General features: G+C 34.8%; 1 non-coding gene across 1 annotated transcript; it reads left to right on the forward strand.

The window, feature by feature from the left end:
- Positions 1-15,351: 15,351 nt before the first annotated feature.
- LOC128590925 (U6 spliceosomal RNA) lies at positions 15,352-15,458 on the forward strand. Its single transcript, XR_008381387.1, has one exon. It is a non-coding gene; the product is annotated as a U6 spliceosomal RNA (small nuclear RNA).
- Positions 15,459-22,973: the final 7,515 nt, after the last annotated feature.

Raw genomic sequence — 22,973 nt, forward strand, 5'->3', positions numbered from 1 at the left:
TACCCTCATATTAATTTGAAATTAAAAAAAAAAGGTTCTGAACAAAATGCGCAGTCTATAGCTTTCTAAAAATAAGACTTTTCCAGGTCTTTGTTTCAAAACCAGAAAAGGCCTAACAAGGTTCATATTCACTTACTTTTTGTAATGGACAGATATCTCTCTTTATACTAAGACAAATGAGAATGAACTTTGAAAAATACCATCAGTCCATGGTGTATATGATGTATAATGTGGTGTTTGAGATATTCATACACGTTATAGGAAGATTAGATTAAGCTAATATAGTCATTACCTCACCCACATATTTTTGTAGTGAGAACATCAAAAAAATCTATTATTTAAGCAATTTTAAATACATGCAAAATTATTATTAACTGTGCTCTCATGCAGTGCAATCGGTCACTTAAAGTTTTTGCTTCAGATTACATTGTAGCCCATAATCACACATAATACTTATTTTTAATTAAAAGGAAATGAATTTTTTTTAAATACTGTAAGTCTGTTTCCATGTCACTTCTTTTACTTTTTCCCAAAATCACATTCTTGGAAAACTGGATCCTGTTAACCAATGTTGTTGTTCTACGCTTACAACGACACTAATTACATTAGTTTAATGCAAGGAATCCTGTTTAGGGGAGCTACATGGAATTTATTTTTCTTTTAAGTTGAATTACATTAAGTATTACCAAGAATAGTGTGGAACAGGAACAGAATAAATATAAGTAATCTGCTTCTTTCCAAAAGATTGTAATACATTAAGGAACACAGGACTGGCTTGGATTAAATAATAAACAATGTAATGGTGTATTATATAATTAATTACTGAATGCATAGCTTATAATTTATATTTTGTGCCAATTTGTGTGTGTAATAGCCCATGACAAGCAGGCTTTTACAACTGGAAACTTTAGCAAGTTTCTCAATCTTCTCTTTTTCAGTTAGTCCTTCAACTAAATGAGGAATATAATACTGTCTATCATATAATATTGCTTCATGATTAAATACAGAGTAGATAAAAGGATATGCCTAGTGCTTGCAAAAATTAGTACTCAAAAATGTAAACTATTATTATACTTGCCATTTTCATCATTGCTGTCACTGTCATTGTTATCACATCACTTTTGTAGGCCACTTGTATATGCATACATGGCTTGCAGTGTTCCTCAGTATTGGTATCCATGCCCCAATACCCACCCCTCCTCTTGAGTGCTGGCAATTGCCAATAGCTTGTCTCTAATGAAGAGTGTACAGAGAAGTGATAGAATGTGAGCAGGTACACAATACCAATCCATGATACTGACTTTTAACTAGCCATCACCTCCTCCCTTACTGCCTTCTTGCTTGCTTTGAAGCAACAGCTTGCCAGGTTGGGAGAAGCTCTAAGAAGGATTTCAGGTGGAAAGAAATTGGTGGAATCTCTAATAAAAAGCTTATGGATAAGTAAGTGCTGCAGTTGAATATGTTGAGTGACCTTAGAAGAAAATCTTTGCCGCTCGAGCCTTCAGATGAGATGGGAAGTCTAACTGATACTTTGATTATAATCTGTGCTTATATTCCTGTTCCACAGAAACTGCAGTACTTTCAATGTCTGTTGTTTTAAGTCATCAGGTTTTTCACGTGGCACACTATGCAGTAATAGATAACTGATATAGTCATAAACATCATTGGTAAATAAAAGATACTCAGGAGGGGCACCACATTCCAGGAAAGCAAAGAGTGAGACTTTGAAAGGCAGAGTAGATAAGATGGGGATAAACTTACAGGTGAGTGGAGGGTCATCTAATCTGACATAACAACATGTAAGAACACATCAAAAGCATAATGGTGAGTATTTGAAATGCAATGAGATAAGCTGCAATTGGATTGTGATGGTAGGTTGTAGAGTAAGTCTGATTAGGAAACTGAAGGAAAAAATATCAAGGTCCCCGAAATTCAAGATTTTCTAGTAGACTTTGTAGACCCTCCATAGCAGGATGAGAGTCTGCCTGAATCCCCTCTTTCCACAGTGCCTACAATCATGCCTATCAGAGAATAGTCAATCAAAATATTTGCATGAAATACAAACATGAATGAGAGTAGGGTCTGTTGCTAGGTATCAGGGGTCTCTGGAGGATTTTACACTCAGAAGGGATTTGATGGAAAATTATGTTTATGGAAGGTTATTTGGGTGGACATATGTGCCATGGAGTTCAGAGCCATCAGGAGGCCCCTGCCATCCCTGTGTGAGAACCTCTGAGTACAGACTAAAGGGAGGGTGAGGTGGCTGGAAGATAACCAGAAACAAAATAAAGATCTCCAAGAAAGCCATAGGCAGGCAGACTGTGTACAGAAAGCCAGGTCTTTACAGATGTCAATACAAATAATTGATCGCTTGATCTATCTTTCTTTCTACTCCCATCATTAGAACAACTGAACTAGAAATTTTCTACTCATTTTCTCCCCAACTGCTATCTGCCTACAGCTAAAACAACTACAAATCTGAGGACAGATAAGGGTCACATGCCAAGAGCAGTATTTGCAGAGGGTAAATCATAACAATGAATTCTATGAATTCATGTGTCCTATTCTACAAGCTCTGGATGCCATAATTGATCTTGAAATACATAAAATTAAGTTTCATAGATCTAGTGAAATTGGGATAAAAATCAACATTACTGTATCTGAGAATGAATGTTGTTGTTGAGTAACAGTGTTAAGTTCACAATAAACTATGAAGAAATTAAACACATCCAGTAAGACACACACATACTACACAATACCTATGTCCTAATTAACCTTATAAAAAATAAAAACGCACAGCCAACTACACAGAAGTATAAATGAGAAGCCATTATAAGACGGAGACACTCTTACAATGTAGTAAAAAAGAATGACAGTGTTTAGTTGTGTCAATATTTTTTAATAGAATGTTGATTTATATGTAGAAAAACCGATCTATTAACATCTTAAAATAGAAATTAAATATTCAAGAAACTTTCCCAAGGAAGTCACTTTACTTCCTTGTGAATTTTCTGCTCACGATATTACTATTACCATCTGTCTCTTGTCTTTGTTTTATTTCTAGAAACTATCTTGCTATTCCACGAAACATGAATAAATTATTATTTGAATAAAATGCAAACTGCATGGAAAATGATTGATAGTGATGTGCCTATGAAAGATAAACTGTTTGTTCTAAAATAAATAAACTGCCTGTATGACCTCCTTGAGAAAATCTAAATCAAATACTATTTTGGATTTATGCTGACGTGAGAAGTCATTTAGGTGAGAGAACAATTAAATTGTTTAAGTGTATACCATTTTTTTTAGGAAAAGGCTCGTTCAAATACACCATGTTTACAGAAAAGTATATAAATCATGTTTAAAGCTCGGTGAATTTTTAAAATGAACCCAATGGTGGAACCAGCACCCAGCTTTAAAAAAAAGAGAGAGTATTTCCCACTTCTCATAAAGGCCCCTACGAGCCTCCAATGTACATCTACCCTCCATAAACTACCTACCAATTTCTCATTCTGTGATACTACAGATAACATGCCTATTTTATATCTTTAATGAAACATTTCTTTAAATGTTTTCATTTTCATCCATATTGTTATGTGAAAGCTGTATGTTTTATGTAATTATATTTCTTTGTATGTTATGAGTAAATCAAAATACACTACTTATATACACTGGTCTTTTGGGTTGCTTCTATCATAGGATGAGGCTGTTTACAAAGACTAATGTATGACACATATACATACACACACACACGTACACACGTATACGCACACATATTTCATGTATGTAGGATTAGACCAAGCCCTGTGCAAAACTCTTTAGAATAATTTCATGTCAGTAAAACAGGATGTAATGGTTACTATGAGTATACTCATTGTTGAGCTGTAGTAACTGAAATTTGGGTAGGTTTAGTAACTTTCCCAAGATGATATGGCTAGGAAGTAGGGGAGACAGAATTTATGATTTGACAAATAGAATCTTTACCATGTAATGGGACTTCCTTTAAAAGCAGTAAAATAGTAATAAATAAAAGAGATCACAATTCCTACCCTACATTTGGGTCGATCTTGGGAGAAGATAATAACATATGTCATGTATTAGCCAGTCAGGTGATAAATGTTAAAGAAGATAAATTAGGAGGAGTGATAAGGAGTGAAAGGGTATTGGTTTTCATTTTAGGCAGGGTGGATAAAGAGAACTTTGATGAGAAGAGGGCTGTTTGATTTAACAATCTAAAGAAGCATTTGACTTCAGGCCTTTCTTACTGCAGAGCTCATGCTGTTCACTATCATATTAAACCAATAAATATACATTTATGACCTTTTAATAGATATTTCCTGAAATACTGTGAATTATTTATTTAAAAATAAAATACTGCCCACACATTAGCATGTAGACCTTTAAACAGAACAAAACAAAACAAATAAAAGCCAATAGTACTGGATTTAGACTAAATTTAATTACAACAACATCAAAGGCTAATTCTGAGAAACTAACAGAGCCATTTGTATTTGTTCCTTATGAACAATGGTTGATATGACATAACTGGGTATAATCTGAGGTTAATAAGTCAAAATATCAATGATGATTAGACAAATACTGTTAACTAATGACAAGATTAGAGGTAATACGTTACAAATGATTAGGTTATTAAGACTTGTCATTTTGAATTAACTTGTATTCTCAGGGATAATTTACTTTATGTTGTCGAGCATAACATTGACTTTTTAAATGTCTTATAAACTGTATTTGTTTTATTCAGTCATATGGTTGGCACTACTATTTTTGTTTTCCTTTACCTTTAGAGAAGTGGGTTTAAATAGTCTGACAGGAGATTTTTGCCTCTGCTATGAACAATGGATCTTAAAAGACCTTATGCTGACACATAGAACCTATACATTTTTAAAAAATATATAAAAAAACAAACATATAAGTAAAATTTCCATAATAAATGAAAGGTACTAGGGAATGCACCAAAGCAGGCTAACTCTGGATGGAAGCAAACATTTGTAAAAGGGAGGTGGCATAAGCAAGTTACCAGTTGTTACGGCTTTTAACCCAAAAGCAGTGGTATATGTACACCATGGAATATTATGCAGCTTTAAAGAAAGATGGAGACTTTACCTCTTTCATGTTTACATGGATGGAGCTGGAACATATTCTTCTTAGTAAAGTATCTCAAGAATGGAATAAAAGGTATCCAATGTACTCAGCCCTACTATGAAACTAATTTATGGCTTTCATAGGAAAGCTATAACCCAGTTATAACCTAAGAATATGGGGAAGGGAGGGGGGGAGGGAGGGGGGAGGTTAGATAGAGGGAGGGTGATTGATGGGATTACACCTGTGGTGCATCTTATAAGGGTACATGTCAAACTTAGTAAATGTAGAATATAAATGTCTTAACACAATAACTAGGAAAACCCCAGGAAGGGTATGTTAACCAGTGTGATGAAAATGTGTCAAACTGTTTATAAAACCAGTGTATGGTACCCCATTATTGCATTACTGTACACAGCTATGATCTAATACTAATAAAAAAAAGAAAGAAAAAGAAAATCTACACCTGCAGAATTTTAAACTCTAATGGGAGACTCACATCCTTTCTCCCCTGCAGAAAGATAAGGCAAAGATTTGACATATTATAGCCACTGATAAGTTATTGAGAGCAGTCCCAGAAAAGGATGATCTGAAGAAGGATAAATCTAAATTTTATGCATAAACTCAACTCAATTTCGAGCTAATGTCTAAGCACTAAAGTATTTCTAAAACATGAAATAATGATTGAGATTGAGTTTCCACCCTGGAAACAGAGTTTATAGTTTGAATCCAACCAGTTTAATGACATGCTAAACAAAACAAAGCAAAACAAAAACTAGATATGTATAGTAGATTCAGGAATATACTCAATGTAGCATTCATAATATGCCTAATAAAATCCCATATGCATGTGGAAAAACAGGAAATATGTGACAAATTCTAAGAAAAAATAATCAAGACATTATTACTAAGATGATGTTGTTGTTGTACTTATCCTAAAGGATTTAAAATAGTTAAAGAAAATGTGGTATATAAACACCATGGAATACTACTCAGCCTTAAAAAGGATGAAATAATGTCTTTCACAGTGAGACTATTATCCTAAGTAAAGTAGCTCAGGACTTGAAAACTAAATACACCATGTTCTCACTTAAAAGTGGAAGCTAAGCTTGGTTACACAAGGAGCCTATAGGTGGTACCATAGACACTGAGGACTCAGGAGGGAGGAGATGAGGGAAGAAGGACTGGGTGCAGTGTCCACGATTCAGGTGACAATACACTAAAAACTCAGACGTTATTATCACTATATAATTCATCCATGTAAACAAACACTACTTGTACCTTTAAATCTATCAAAATATATTTTTTAAAGAAGAACACAACTTCTAATTATTATTAAGTAAATAAAATATAGAGATATTATTACCTTCAAAGAAACAATTGAAAAACATCCTGATCTGTGACTTATTTGTAGAAACAGTGAAAAAATAAAATAACTATCAATGCAGTTTTCAGAGGCTAAGTCAAGTTAAAATTTTCTAAAGTACATTCACCAACCAATAAAAATAATAGTAGATGCACCATATCTATACATTTTATCTATATTCATGGCTCACTAGCACAAAACAAATTGGAGCAATAACATATTTAATCATTTATGAATAAAGCAAATAAAAAAGTAATGTGAAATCTATAGGACAAATATAAAGTAAATAGTAGTAGTATGGATTAAATTCAAACATTAATCACATTTAATGTAAATAGACTCAATTTTCCACTTAAAGTATCACCAAAATGAATTCTTCAACTTACCAATATGTTGTTTGCAAGAAACACAAGTAAAATGTAAGCATTATTAATAAAATGGTAAAATTAAAACAATAGATACCAGATATGATACCATGTAAAGAATGAAAAGAAGCGGCTAAATAAATGCTAAACACTTACAGGCAAGAAGAATTAGTAGAACCAAAAAAGACATTTAATAATAATAAAAGGTTGGTCAAATTAAACACAATGTTAAGTATATGTACACATATCACCTAGACTAAAATGAAAAATGAAAAAAATTGGCAAAACAAAAAAAATCAAACTCTTTAATTTGAGAGACTTTGTTAAAGTTCCTCTTTTAGGAACTGATAGAACGACAAGCAGATTAAAGAGTGAGCGTGTAGTAAACCCGGACCGTCCTGTTTAACATACCAAATACTTCACCCAGTAACTATAGAATACATGTCTTTTCTCAAGTGACAGTGAATTATTTAACAAAATTGGTTATTTGTTAGGGATAAAGCAAGCCTCAACATGCTATTGCATTCCAATAGTGCATAGTAAATCCATAAATCATGGTGGAATTAATCTAAAAATCAATTAAAACAAAAAAATCTTGAAAAATCCTTATATGTTTGAAATTTAAGTAACATATTTCTGGAGAAATAGGTTCACAAGAAAAAATCCAATAAAAGTTTTAAATTTATTGAGTTGAATAGGTACAAAACTATATATACATGTATGTATGTGTGTGTATATATGTATGTTGGTATTTATTTTTTTTTTTTCTTTTGAAAAATAAATAGTCTCACTATGTCACCCTCAATAGAGTGCCTTGTCACAGCTCACAGCAACCTCAAAATCTTGGGCTTAAGCCTCCCTAGGAGCTGAGACTACAGGCGCCCGCCACAGTGCCCATCTATTTTTTTTTGTTGTTGTTGTAGTTGTTATTGTTCTTTAGCTGGTCCAGGCTGAGTTTGAACCTGCCAGCCCCAGTGTGTGTGGCTGGTACTCTAACCACTGAGCTATGGACGGCGAGCCAGTATATGTTAGTATTGATAATATAATATGAGATTCAGCGACAACTATGCTTACAGAGAAATTTTAGCCTGAAATTGGTTTATTAGCTAAAAAGTAAAGGCAAAAACAGTGATATAAGAATTCCCCTTATGAAGTAGCAATAATAACATCAAATTAAACCCAACAAAGTAGAGGGAAAAAATAATAAGAAAAAAAATAATGGAATAGAAAAAAATATACAATACAATGAATGTAAACAGTTCAAAAAGACTAATAAAATTGATAATTCTCTTCTAATATTAATCAAAAAGGAGGGAGAAATATATATATGTACATATATATGTGTATCTATATTTATATATATCTATGTGTAGGAGATATACATAGGAGAGAGAGAGATTTGAAATAGCCAGGACTAAGAAGAGTATTATTACTAATACTATAGGCATTAAAAAATAATGAATCTTCCATGATCAAAGCAATAAAAATTAAAATACCGAAAATAATGACAATTCCCAGACAAATACAAATTACCAAGGCTGAAAAGAATTTATCAGTGCTTTCTGCCAAACACTTAAGGAAGAAATAATGATGAACACATGCAAATTCTTTCAGAGAATAGAAATAGGTGGAATACTTACCAGCCCATTTTATAAGGTCAGTATGACCTTTGTAACAATATCTCATAATAAAATAATGTTTTAAAAAGCAATTTATAGGCCTGGGTGTGGTAGCTTACACTTATAATTCTAGCACTCTGGGAGGCCAAGGTAGACGGAGCTCAGTAGTTGGAGATCAATATGAGTAAGAGACCTTCCATATCTAAAAATAGCCAGGCGTTGTGGCAGGCGCCTGTAGTCCCAACTACTTGGGAGGCTAAGGCAAGAGGATTCCTTGAGCCCAAGAATTTGAGGTTGCTGTGAGCTATGATGCCACAGCACTCTACCAAGGGCAACAAAGTGAGATTCTGTCTCAAAAAAAAAAAAGAGAGAGAGAGAGAAAGAAAAGAAAAATTATAAGACAATTTCAAAAAATAAGTATTCAACATTTCTAAATTAATAATTAACAAAATAAACCCAGCAGTATAGTAATAAAGGTTACTCCATCACTGGAACAAAACAGAATAATTATTTAAATGATAGTATCTCAGTTATAAACAGTTTGTTCCAAGCAGGCAAAGTTTGTTCAATGTTGGAAAATCAATCAATATAAGCCACCATGTTAACAAGCTAAGGAAGAAAATTTACACGATCTTATCAGTTGATGGCAAAACAGCATTTGACGAATTTCCAGAACCAAGTAATTACACACCCATTCATTTATTCCAGAGAAATAAAGACTTATATTTACACACAGACACAGAAAAACCTGTACACAAAACATTTTAGCACCTTATTCATAGTAACTCCAAACTAGAAACAACCTGAATATCATTCAGTGAGTGAATGGTTAAACAAATCCTGGTACATCCACACCACATAATACTACTTGGCAAGGAAAAAGAAGAAACTATTGACAAACCTAAAAACCTGTAAGAATCTCCAGAGAACTCTGACAAAATTCCACATTCCTAAAACCAAAAAAAAAAAGAAGCAGCACCTAAAGATTATATGCTGCAAGATGCCATTTGTACAGCATTCTTAAATTGCCAGAATTATAGAAATGGCAAAAAGATAAGAAATTTCCTGAGGTTACAAAGGGTGTAGGTGTGGAATGGGAAACATGGGGTTGCAGAAATGGAAATGTTCTGTATCTTGACTGCATTGGTGCCTATATACTGGTTGTGATATTGTTCTACAGAGTTTTGCAAGATGCTACCATTAGTGGAAACTGGATAAACAGAGCATAGAATTTCTTTATTATTTCTTGTCTCTGGCTCTGAACCTACAATTACGTCATAAGAGGGATAGAGGGAGGGGGGTGGGGCCTTGGTGTGTGTCACACTTTATGGGGGCAAGACATGATTGCAAGAGGGACTTTGCCTAACAATTGCAATCAGTGTAACCTGGCTTATTGTACCCTCAATGAATCCAAAACAATAAAAAAAAATAAAAAAAGAAAAAAAAGTTAAATGATATAAAATACAAAATATGATATCTCAATAAATGGAGAAAAATAATTTGGTTGATAACATCCTGTATTAATATAAAAATCCTTAAAAAATCAGATGGAAAGGAACTTTTTTTTTTAATTTTTATTTTTTATTAAATCATGGCTGTGTACATTGATATGATCATGGGGCATCATTCATGAGATTTACAGACCATTTACCAAGTTTCACATATACCCTTGTAAGATGCACCGCTGGTGTAATCCCACCAATCCTCTTCCCTCTACCCCCCTCCCCCCTCCCTCCCCTCCCTTTCCCCCTTCCCCCTATTTTTAGGTTGTAATTGGGTTATAGCTTTCATGTGAAAACCCTAAATTAGTTTCATAGTAGGGCTGAGTACATTGGGTACTTTTTCTTCCATTCTTGAGATACTTTACTAAGAAGAATATGTTCCAGCTCCATCCATGTAAACATGAAAGAGGTAAAGTCTCCATCTTTCTTTAAGGCTGCATAATATTCCATGGTGTACATGTACCACAATTTATTAATCCATTCGTGGATCGATGGGCACTTAGGCTTCTTCCATGACTTAGCAATTATGAATTGAGCTGCAATAAACATTCTGGTAAAAATATCTTTGTTATGATGTGCTTTTTGGTCTTCTGGGTATATGCCCAGTAGAGGGATTACAGGATTGAATGGCAGATCTGTTTTTAGATCTCTAAGTGTTCTCCATATATCTTTCCAAAAGGAATGTATTAATTTGCATTCCCACCAGCAGTGCAAAAGTGTTCCCTTTTCTCCACATCCGTGCCAACATCTCTGGTCTTGGGATTTTGTGATATAGGCTAGTCTCACTGGAGTTAGCTGGTATCTCAAAGTAGATTTGATTTCCATTTCTCTGATGATTAAAGATGATGAGCATTTTTTCATATGTCTGAAGGCCACGTGCCTGTCTTCTTCAGAGAAGTTTCGCTTCAAATCCCTTGCCCAGCCTGCGATGGGATCCCTTGTTCTATTCTTGCTAATGCGTTTGAGTTCTCTGTGGATTCTGGTTATTAAACCTTTGTCAGAGACCTAACCTGCAAATATCTTCTCCCATTCTGAGGGCTGTTTGTTTGCTTTACTTACTGTGTTCTTGGCTGTGCAAAAGCTTTTTAATTTGATCAAGTCCCAGTAGTGGATTTTTGAAGCTGCTTCAATTGCCCAGGGGGTCCTCCTCATAAAATACTTGCCCAGCCCGATTTCTTCAAGAGTTTTCCCTGCACTCTCCTCTAGTATTTTTATAGTTTCATGTCTTAAGTTTAAATCTTTGATCCAGTGAGAGTCTATCTTAGTTAATGGTGAAAGGTGTGGGTCCAGTTTCAGTCTTCTACATGTTGCCAGCCAGTTCACCCAGCACCATTTGTTAAATAGGGAATCTTTTCCCCACTGAATGTTTTTAATTGGCTTGTCAAAGATTAAAAAATGGTAAGTAGGTGGATTCATGTCTTGGTTCTCTATTCTGTTCCAGACATCTACTTCTCTGTTTTTGTGCCAATACCATGCTGTTTTGATCACTATTGATTTGTAGTATAGTCTGAGGTCTGGTAGTGTGATTCCTCCTGTTTTGTTTTTATTTCTGAGTAATGTCTTGGCTATTCGAGGTTTTTTCTGATTCCAAACAAAACGAAGTATTGTTTTTTCAAGATCTTTAAAGTATGACAGTGGAGCTTTAATAGGGAGTGCGTTGAAATTATATATTGCTTTGGGTGGTATAGACATTTTAAGAATATTGATTCTTCCCAGCCATGAGCATGGTATGTTCTTTCATTTGTTAGTATTTTCAGCTATTTCTTTTCTTAGAGTTTCATAGTTCTCTTTATAGAGATCTTTCACGTTCTTTGTTAGATAAATTCCCAAATATTTCATCTTCTTTGGCACTACTGTGAATGGAATAGAGTCCTTAACTGTTTTTTCAACTTGACTGTTGTTGGTATATATAAAGGCTACCGATTTATGAATGTTGATTTTGTAACCTGAGACGCTGCTGTATTCCTTGATCACTTCTAAGAGTTTTCTGGTAGAGTCCCTAGTGTTTTCCAGATATACTATCATATCATCTGCGAAGAGCGGAAGTTTGATCTCTTCTGACCCTATATGGATACCCTGGATCGCCTTTTCTTCTCTAATTGCAGTGGCTTAAACTTCCATTACAATGTTCAAAAGCAATGGAGACAATGGTCAGCCTTGTCTGGTTCCTGATCTGAGTGGAAATGATTCTAATTTAACTCCATTCAATATGATATTGGCTGTGGGTTTGCTGTAGATGGCCTCTATCAGTTTAAGAAATGTCCCTTCTATACCGATTTTCTTAAGTGTTCTAATCATGAAGGGATGCTGGATATTATCAAAAGCTTTTTCTGCATCGATTGAGAGAATCATATGGTCTTTGTTTTTTAATGTGTTTATGTGCTGAATTACATTTATAGATTTACGTATATTGAACCAGCCTTGAGATCCTGGGATAAAACTGACTTGGTCATGATGTATAATTTGTTTGATGTGTTGCTGGATTCTGTTTGTTAGGATCTTGTTGAATATTTTTGCATCTATATTCATTAGTGATATCGGTCTATAATTTTCTTTTCTTGTTGGGTCTTTTCCTGGTTTGGGGATCAGGGTGATGTTTGCTTCATAGAACGTGTTGGGTTGTCTTCCTTCTTTTTCTACCTTTTGGAACAGGTTGAGTAATATAGGTACTAATTCCTCTTTAAAGGTTTGGTAGAATTCTGACGTGAAACCATCTGGCCCCGGGCTTTTCTTTTTAGGGAGGTTTTGTATGGTTGATGCTACTTCCGAACTTGATATGGGCCTGTTCAACATTTCCACTTGATTCTGGCTAAGTCTTGGAAGGTGACGTGCTTCCATGTATTGGTCAATGTCCTTCATATTTTCATATTTCTGAGAATAAAGTTTCTTGTAATATTCATTAAGGATTTTTTGACTTCTGAGGAGTCTGTTATTATTTCGTCTTTGTTGTTTCTGATTGATGAGATTAGAGATTTTACTCTTTTTTTCCTGATTAGGTTGGCAAAGATTTATCTATTTTATTGACCTTTTCGAAAAACCAGCTTTTTGATTTATTGATCTGTTGTATTATTCTTTTGTTTTCAATTTCATTTAATTCTGCTCTAATTTTGGTTATTTCTTTTCTTCTGCTGGGTTTGGGGTTGGAATGTTCTTCCTTTTCTAGTTGCTGGAGATGTCCCATTAAGTTGTTAACTTCCTCTCTTTCTGTTCTCTTGAGGAAGGCTTGCAGTGCTATAAATTTCCCTCTTAGAACTGCCTTTGCGGTGTCCTAGAGGTTCTGATAGTTTGTGTCTTCGTTGTTGTTTTGTTCCAAAAAATTGGCGATTTCTTTCTTAATCTCATCTCTGACCCAGCTATCATTCAGCATAAGGTTATTTAACTTCCATGTTTTTGTACGAGTATGCAGATTCCTGTTGTTACTCAATTCAAGTTTTATTCCATGGTGGTCCGAGAAGATGCATGGAATAATTTCTATTCCTTTAAATTTACTGAAGTTAGACTTGTGACCTAAGATGTGATCAATTTTGGAGTAAGTTCCATGGGCTGATGAGAAGTATGTGTATTCAGTTTTGTTGGGATGAAATGTTCTGTAGATGTCTGCTAAATCCAAATGTTGGACGGTTAGGTTTAAATCTAAGATTTCTTTGCTCAGTTTCTTGTTGGAGGATCGATACAACACTGCCAAAGGAGTGTTAAAATCTCCAACAATTATGGAGCTGGAGGAAATCAAGTTGCTCATGTCTGTTAGAGTTTCTCTTATAAATTTAGGTGCATTCTGGTTGGGTGCATAGATATTAATAATTGAGATCTCATCATATTGAGTATTACCCTTAACAAGTATGAAGTGACCATTCTTGTCCTTCCTTACTTTTGTTGGTTTAAAGCCTATTGTATCTGCAAATAAAATTGCAACACCTGCTTTTTTCTGATTACCATTTGCCTGAAATATGGACGACCATCCTTTCACCCTGAGTCTGTATTTGTCTTTTAAGTTGAGATGTGACTCTCATCTGCAACAAATATCTGGCCTGAGTTTTTGTATCCAATCAGCTAACCTATGCCTCTTTAGAGGACAGTTTAAGCCGTTCACATTAATGGAGAATATTGATAAGTCTGGTGAAGTTTTGGGTATCGAGTTTTTCAAAAGTCCAGTGGGCACTTTTAATCCTTTCGCCAGTGTGGAAACTGGAGTTTGATCTGAAGTTTGTGAGTGAGTTTACTTTTGTGGTAAAGAAGAAAATTAAAAAAACAAATACTAGGGTGGTGCTTGTGGCTCAAAGGAGTAGGTTGCCAGTCCCATATGCCGGAGGTGGTGGGTTCAAACCCAGCCCAGGCCAAAAATTGCGAAGAAAACAAAACAAAACAAAAACCCAAATACTAAAGTACTAAACCTAAATATAACATTTCAATGAACACATTAAATATAGACTAAAATCTACAATTAGTGTCAGATTGTCAGATCAAGATGCAGCTATATGAGGGCTATTCAGATAATGCACTTGAAATGTGTGGTAACAATATGGGCAAAATTAAAGTGACAAGAGAGAAATACTCCATGGAAACAGAAAATATAAGAGAAGTAGAATGACTATATAATGCTATCAGACAATGGATTTCAAAATAATGACTGTGTTACACAAAACCATCTCTCAAAATTTGAGGTGAAACAAAGACTTTTATAGACCAACTAAGAGAATGTTTAACACTAGCAGACCTGCCTTAAAAGAAATGTTAAAGGAAAATTTGTGATACAAGGAATATGATCACAGAAACTTGGCTCCTACACAAATAAATTAAGATCTCTGGAGATGTTAAAAATGAAGTCTTTGCTAGTTGCTGGAAATGTAACACTCAGGGAAGATCTGGACTTTGTGTTTTAATATTTCACTGAAGGTTTAGGCTGTTTATTCATCAAATGACAGAGGTTGTACCTTAATTCACTATGTATCCAAGATAACTATCATAATTCCCAGCCTATAAAAGTTATGAACTAAAAAAAAAAAAAAATGGTTAAATGCTGTGTTTTAGCCAGATTCAATGCCACACACTTCACCTTTGCATATAGTTAATATTAGAATCATCCATTTGAGTAACATTTTCTTGTTAATAAACCAGGAGCTGAAAAGTTTCCCAATTCTGTTTCTCTTTGCCTGATACAAAGTGATAAAATAAATATCTGACTTAGAACAAAAATGAGGAAATTCAGTTTCTTCTCTCTTTTTGTCTGCTGCCAGAAAATCTAAAACTGGTAATAGGTTGAACATTTAGAAATAAAAACAAATCAGGAAGAATCATGCTACCAGACTTCAAACTATGCTATAAATCTATAGTGATCAAACAACATGGTACTGGCACAAAAATACAGAGATAGATGTATGGAACAGAATTGAAGACCAAGAGTGCTCGCTTCGGCAGCACATATAATAAAATTGGAACAATACAGAAAAGATTAGCATGGCCCCTGCACAAGGATGACACGCAAATTCGTGAAGCGTTCCATATTTTTTCTTCTTAGTAAAGTATCTCAAGAATGGAAGAAAAAGTATGCAATGTACTCAGCCCTACTATGAAACTAATTTATGGCTTTCACATGAAAGCTATAACCCAGTTATAACCCAAGAATAAGGGGAAGGGGGAAAGAGAGGGGGAGGGAGGTAGAGGGAGAGTGATTGGTGGGATTACACCTGCGGTGCATCTTACAAGGGTACATGTGAAACTTAGTAAATGTAGAATATAAATAACCAAGAAAATGCCAGGAAGGCTATGTTAACCAGTGTGATGAAAATGTGTCAAACGGTCTATAAAACCAGTGTATGGTGCCCCGTGATCGCATTAGTGTACACAGCTATGATTTAATAAAAAAAAAAAAGACGAAGAGATGAACCCAGATACTTATCATCCTTTGATCTTTGATAAGCCCATCAAAAATATAAATTGAGGGAAAGATTCCCTATGTAATAAATGGTGCTGGGAGAACTGGCTGGCGACTTGTAAAAGACTAAAACTGGATGCACATCTTTCACCATTAACAAAAATTGACTCTCACTGGATAAAAGATTTAAACTTAAGACATGAAACTATAAAGATTCGTGGAGAGAGTGCAGGGGAAACACTTGAGGAAATTGGCCTGGGAGAATACTTTATGAGGAGGACCCCCTGGGCAATTGAAGCAACACCAAAAATGCATTATTGGGATCTGATCAAACTAAAAAGCTTCTGTACTGCCAAGAACACAGTGAGTAAAGCAGGGAGACAGCCCTCAGAATGGGAGAGGATATTTGCAGGTGATGCTTCTGACAAAGGTTTGATAACCAGAATCCACAGAGAACTCCAACTTACTAAACTAATAAGAAAATGAAAAGTAATCCCATTTCATTGTGGGCAAGGGACTTGAACAGAAGCTTTTCTGAAGAAGATAGGCACATGGCCTACAGACACATGAACAAATGCTCATCATCTTTAATCATCAGAGAAATGCAAATCAAAACCATTTTGAGATATCATCTAACTCCAGTAAGAGTGGCTCACATAACAAAATTTCAAAACTACAGATGTTGGCATGGCTGTAGAGAAAAGGGAACACTTCTATACTGCTGGTGGCAGTGCAAGCTAATACATCCTTTTTGGAAAGAAGTATGGAGAATACTCAGGGTTCTAAAAATAGACCTGCCATTTGATCTTGCAATTCCTCTACTAGGTGCATATCCAAAAGACCAAAATTCACTTTATAACAAAGATATTTGCACCAGATTGTTCATTGCAGCTTAATTCATAATAGCCAAGTCATGGAAGAAGCCCAAGTGCCCATTAACCCATGAATGGATTAATAAATTGTGGTATATGTACACTGTGGAACATTATATAGCCTTAATAAAAGATGGAGACTTTACCTCTTTTATGTTTACATGGATGGAGCTGGAACATATCCTACTTAATAAAGTATCTCAAGAATAGAAGAAAAAATATCCAATGTACTATGTATATTATGAAATCAATTTACAATCACTCACATTTTCATATGAAGAATAGATCACAACTATAGCCCAGGATGAAGGAGGGAAGGGGGGGCTAAAAGAGGAGGGGGGAGGTCAGATAGAAGGAGGGTGAATGGTGGGATCACACCTATGGTGCATATTGCAAGGGTATATGTTGGATCTATGAAGTATGGAGTATAAATGTCTTAACACAATAATTAAGTAAACGAAATGAGGTATATATTAACCAGTGTAATATAAGCATTCCTAATTCTTTTTTTAAATTAAAATTAAATCATAGCTGTGTACAGTAATGTGATCATGGGGCACCATACACTGATTTTATAAACAGTTTGACACATTTTCAACACACTGGTTAACATAGCCTTCCTGGCATTTTCTTAGTTATTGTGTTAAGACATTTATATTCTACATTTACTAAGTTTCACATGTACCCTTGTAAGATGCACCACAGGTGTAATCCCACCAATCACTCTCCTTCTTCCCATCCTCCCCCCTCCCTCCCCTTCCTCTCCCCTTCCCCATATTCTTAGGTTATAACTGGGTTATAGCTTTCATATGAAAGCCAAAAAAATTAGTTTCATAGTAGGGCTGAGTACATTAGATACATTTTCTTCCATTCTTGAGATACTTTACTAAGAAGAATATGTTCCAGCTCCATCCATGTAAACTTTACCATCCATGGTAAAGTCTCCATCTTTCTTTAAGGCTGCATATGGATGTGGAGAAAAGGGAACACTTCTACACTGCTGGTGGGAATGCAAATTAATACATTCCTTTTGGAAGGATGTTTGGAGAACACTTAGAGATCTAAAAATAGATCTGCCATTCAATCCTATAATTCCTCTACTAGGTATATACCCAGAAGACCAAAGCATTCCTAATTCTATATGAAATCAGCACATTGTACCCCATAAATGCATTAATGTATACATGATCTATGTGTTTATGATTTAATAATAAAAAAATTAACTTATTTCAAATGTCTTACCCAAATAGTCTTTTTCTTTATTGGTTTTTAAGTCTCTCCTCATGGGAAATCATTCTGGAAGTGGGCTGGCAAAATTAAATTCTAAATATAAATTCCCGTGATAAACTGAAAATGATGGTTCAATGACACTTACACGTTCTTCTTTTCTTTCATAGTGTCACATCATGATCCAAGCTAGGAACTTCTAAGACCAGTTGTCAGAAGAATCTAATCCTGGAATTCATGAAAGAGTCCTTGAATCTTGCTTTGCTACTGATGTTCCTAATACATGTAAGTATTAAAAACATCTTCCATCTTCAGAAATTGGTAATACACACACACACACACTAGACAGGGAAGCCCACTCTAAAACTTGGATATGATGTTGGAAATATAAATACGAGATGGGTGACTATTTTTCCTTCCTAACACACTCAGTTTTTCTAACGTTAACATGGTTTTCTTATTATAAGTCAATTAACCTATGGCTATCTAGAGAAGTGATCATTTTGGGTACCTGTGTGAAAGAAGAGTGCTCTGCTGGCAAACACCCATTACTGTACAATGTAGAGTCACTGATTCAAGTGCTTCAGGAGTTCAAGTTTCCTTCTAAATTTGACAAAAACACACATACACACAAGCACACATAGAAGCATACACACATAACCTTGCTTAAATAAATTGTCTCAGTTTTGAAGGATGTAGCAAAATCCCATCATATTAAATGAGATGAATATTTACAATAATACCCAAAGTACAGGGAGCCTCCCTTTGTTTGTAGCCCTTGAAGGCTGTTAGCATCCCGGCGTTATGTCTGTCAGTGGTTTCCAGTAACACGGAGGACAAAATCTGAACCCCTTAATACCACCTTCCAGCCATGGTCCTTTCTTTTCCCTGTCCTTTTTCCTTCCTTCCTTTCCCCTCGGTCTACCTTCTTTCATTCTTTGTATAGTACTGGGGCTTGTATATCATCTCTACACAAAGAGATTTCATAAACATTCTCATTTAAAATGTGTTTTCTGGTTATTCTCCCTTGTAACAGTATATTCACTCTAATGTAAATCTGTAATTAGTCTATGGATTACTCAACATCATTCACTGAACAAACATTTCTGGAGTTCCTACTGTGGTCCAAACCCTGGATGTACAGAAAGCAAAGTTTATACCTGCATGGAATGTGTATTTTCTGGGAGGAGAGAGATAATACATAAGAAGTAAATGACAAAGTTTTAAGTGATGCTAATACTGATGATGTTAATAAAACAAAGTGATATTTTGTGAAAATAATTGTTAATTTGTTACCCTGAAAAATGTGAGCTCCATCATATCCAAAAACAAACTTTGATATTTTCTTTGCTATACCATCAGCACATTGTACGGCCCATAACCCTCGATTGGTATATGTTTGTCAGGTTGCACAATTAATTAATAGGGAACAATAACTGGTGAAATGTGTAAAGTATATTATCAACCTTACAAAACAAAACTGCTTTGAAAAGACACTAAATTATCATATGTAATCCTTAACATTTCGCTAAAACCATGTCACTTAGAAAAGTGTTGTTTGGTAGATTAGTGAAGGAGGCACTATTTAGTATAATGAAAGGTAGCTTTAAAAAAAAAAAAAAAGTCCTCTGGGGCCAGGTTTTAGCAGTTGCAGTCTGGTGAAAATGCCAAGGAGTGATGGATAAGGAGATTTGATATTTTGCCTAATTATACTTGGCAGGGTGTATACTTTATTCTGGGCTCTGAAAAACATGTTTAGCCTATTCTCTTTCAGTGAAATTGTGCAGCCATTCTCTACAAGTAGAAATATTGCAACGCAGAAGTAAGTTTATAGACATAGGTGTAGCTAAAGATCCAGGGACGTAAAGGACGGAAACCTTGTAACTACAGCACATGTAACATGAAAATTTGGTACAAATTGGTTTTAAAGCAGCACTTTAAAAAAGAATTCTTTTCAATTTTCATAACTCCATTTCTCCTTCCTTTCCCTTAGATACTCTAAAGCTTTTTCTTTAGTCTTCTATTCCTGTCTAAATATGCTGTTGCTACTAGTCACTATTTAAAAATGTGAGAAAAACGTGATGACTGTCTGCCAGGGACTGAATTCTGTGCTGAGTACAGTAGCAGGGCAGAAAACTGCCAAACACATTATACACAGGCCTCACCTAGAGGTGATTAATATATCAGGACTTCGCCACTCGTGGTGTTAGTGAAACCACCCATGTTCAAATTACTCATTGAATATATCCTTATATTAAATATGCATCATAACATTGTATTAAAGCTTTAGTAGAACCCAAAGAATTAGAGGTACAGACTCTGGGATTAACAGCACTTTTATTTCTTTACGAATTTCTACATTAAAAAAGTATACGTGAAAGCATATAACAGGAGAACAAAATGTGTACAAATTCATGGTCATAGAGCTGTTCTGGGAGGAAGTTAGTGACATGTCATTTAGCCTCTCCTTATTAAACAGTAACACACCTGTGGGAATGGAAGAATAAATGCAACATCTTACTAGCCACGGGAACTACAATAGAGATAAAAAAATATGCCATATAGCAGAAATAATTTTTATCAAAAGAAAGGAAGATAAGGTCTGATTCCCAGAATCTTGTGGAAAGACACGGGGAGATTCCTTTGCCTGTGTCCATTGTGCCACCATCTGTGTATCCCTATCTCAGATTCAAAGGCTTTCCTCCAACAGAGGGAGGGAGCCATCTCAAAAGGACATTTATCTGTCCCATCCATGGACAAGTTCACCTTCATAGGTATAATCAGTTACTCTTTCTGGGACTAAAATCCCCCCAAAGACAACACAGGCAGGAGATGGCAGCATGCTATATCTGCTACATCAGAGATTTGAGGTTAGCAATAAAATAGCTTGGAGCACTTCAACTTGGGAGGTTCAGTGTTAGGTCTGGAGCAGGATCCAAACAGCCAATGATGCACATACCTTTCTCCGCATGTAGTGGTGATAGATGGTAGTTTAAAATTGGCCATACTAGCTGTATTTATACCATGGAAATTAGCCAGTGCCACATATCAGAGATTCCTTTTTACCCCTCAAGAGAGTCTTTTGTTAAATATTTGCCAGCACATCAGCACATTTTTCCATGGTTTTTAAAGTTACTCTCTCTCATAAGAGAATGAATATAGCTAATTTCAGATTATTCTCAACTAGATATAATTCAGGTGGAGTCATTAAAATCCACATATTTTATTCAAATCCACATATTTACCCTAAATGAAAAACTAAAATTGAGTAGAAACCCGTCAAGAAGCTATGTGTATCAATCCCTTTTCTGAGTGAAGATTCAAAAAAAAGCAATCCAAAGATTACTAGATGGACGTATAAAGAACTAAGGAGAAGGACCTGTAGTGATTTAGACTAAAACCTGACCTTGACATGCCCAGCCATCTATAAGAATGAGAAAAGAGAGATCATCAGATAGTTTATGAAAATATGATCAGTAGTGTTTATCAAAATTACAGTTTGAGAGAAGAAAAATTCAGTACGATGACAAGGATACATTTATTTTGGAAAACGATTGTCTTAAGAAACAAAAGAACATTTAGAAAGTGTTTCATTGTATTGCCAATAAAATTCAAGCGAACACAAGCTGGATATATGAAACAACAGATAAAGTAAAAATATTTCTTAAGAAAACAAGATAAAGATGAAAATATACTGAAAGAGAAATCAAAAATGAAAAAAGGCTGGGTATGGTGGCTCATGCCTCTAATTCTAGTATTTAGGAAAGCCCAGGTCGGGGGATCCCTTGAGTTCAGAATTTGTACCAAACTGGGGGCTGCCTACAGCCTGGACAACATAATGAAGGGGGCACAGAACGAGTGTTAGAAGTGGTGAATAAAATAAAATGTGATGTGCATCAGTCAGGAATGAGAGGAAGACCTTGAGTAATTCTTCAAATTAAAAGGAGAATAGCAACCATACAAACGTGATGAGCAAAAAAGATAGCAATGGATACTAAAAACAAAATTTAAGCATGCACTTTACTGCTATTCCTAAAAAGACATTGGCTTATGAAGTGAGTGTATGATGCCCCATAATCATATCATTGTATACAGTTATGATTTAATAAAAAAAAAAATAAAAAGACATTGGAAGTAAGAATGAAGAAGCAGTGACCAAATATAGAATAGACAATGCTTTTGTGGATGGACAAAATGCATTCTGAATATTTGTAGAACTACCTGAGTTTCAGGAAAAATTAATGAAAAATATGTAAATACATGGCAATTTTTTTTCTTTCTAGGAAAGGAAGAACGTGACAGATATTTAGCCAGAAGGAAGAAAAATATTAGGAGCATTTATTTGCACATAGCTAAGTTAAACATTTAGGTCATTGAACACAAAGTTGTGGTGGTAGTGGGGTTGGAAAGGGATCCCATGAATTATTGAAGAGTACATGGATCTCTTTAAGTGTGAGGACAATAGAAAGATAGAAGAAAGAGCTTATTAGATAAAACTTAACCTTATACATATACCTTCTGGAAAAATATTAAGTCAATATATGTCCAGCAAAGCAAGAGATGTATTAACTTCTTACTGATGATAAATAAACTTTCTGAATGGATAAGCTGTGGTATAAAATGAATGTAGGTAACTGAGAACTGAAACCCAGAAGAATTTTAAATGATCAAATGTTCACAATGTTGAATTATAAATGTCAAATTGACTTCTTGATAAAAAATACGAAATTGTTAAAACCATCACTATTATAGTTAATAAGATACATTTATATACATATATATATATATATATATCAAGCATAAACATGTGGGGGGAAAGACAAAATGTTAATTTTCTCAATGTAGATAGGATGTAATAGTCAAGGTTTTCTAGAGAAACAGAATCAAATATCATCTAAACTAATGAGATTTATCATAGAGAATTGGCTCATGTGATTATGGAGGCTGAGAAGTGCCATAGCTCCTGCCTGCAGCCTGGACACAGCATTGTAGGTTGAAGACGTGGGAATCAGAGACCCAGGGTTGTTGATCCCAGTTCTGTCTTAAAGAC

The sequence above is a fragment of the Nycticebus coucang genome, chromosome 7 (assembly GCF_027406575.1).
Source record: "Nycticebus coucang isolate mNycCou1 chromosome 7, mNycCou1.pri, whole genome shotgun sequence".
Classification (NCBI taxonomy): Eukaryota; Metazoa; Chordata; class Mammalia; order Primates; family Lorisidae; genus Nycticebus; species Nycticebus coucang.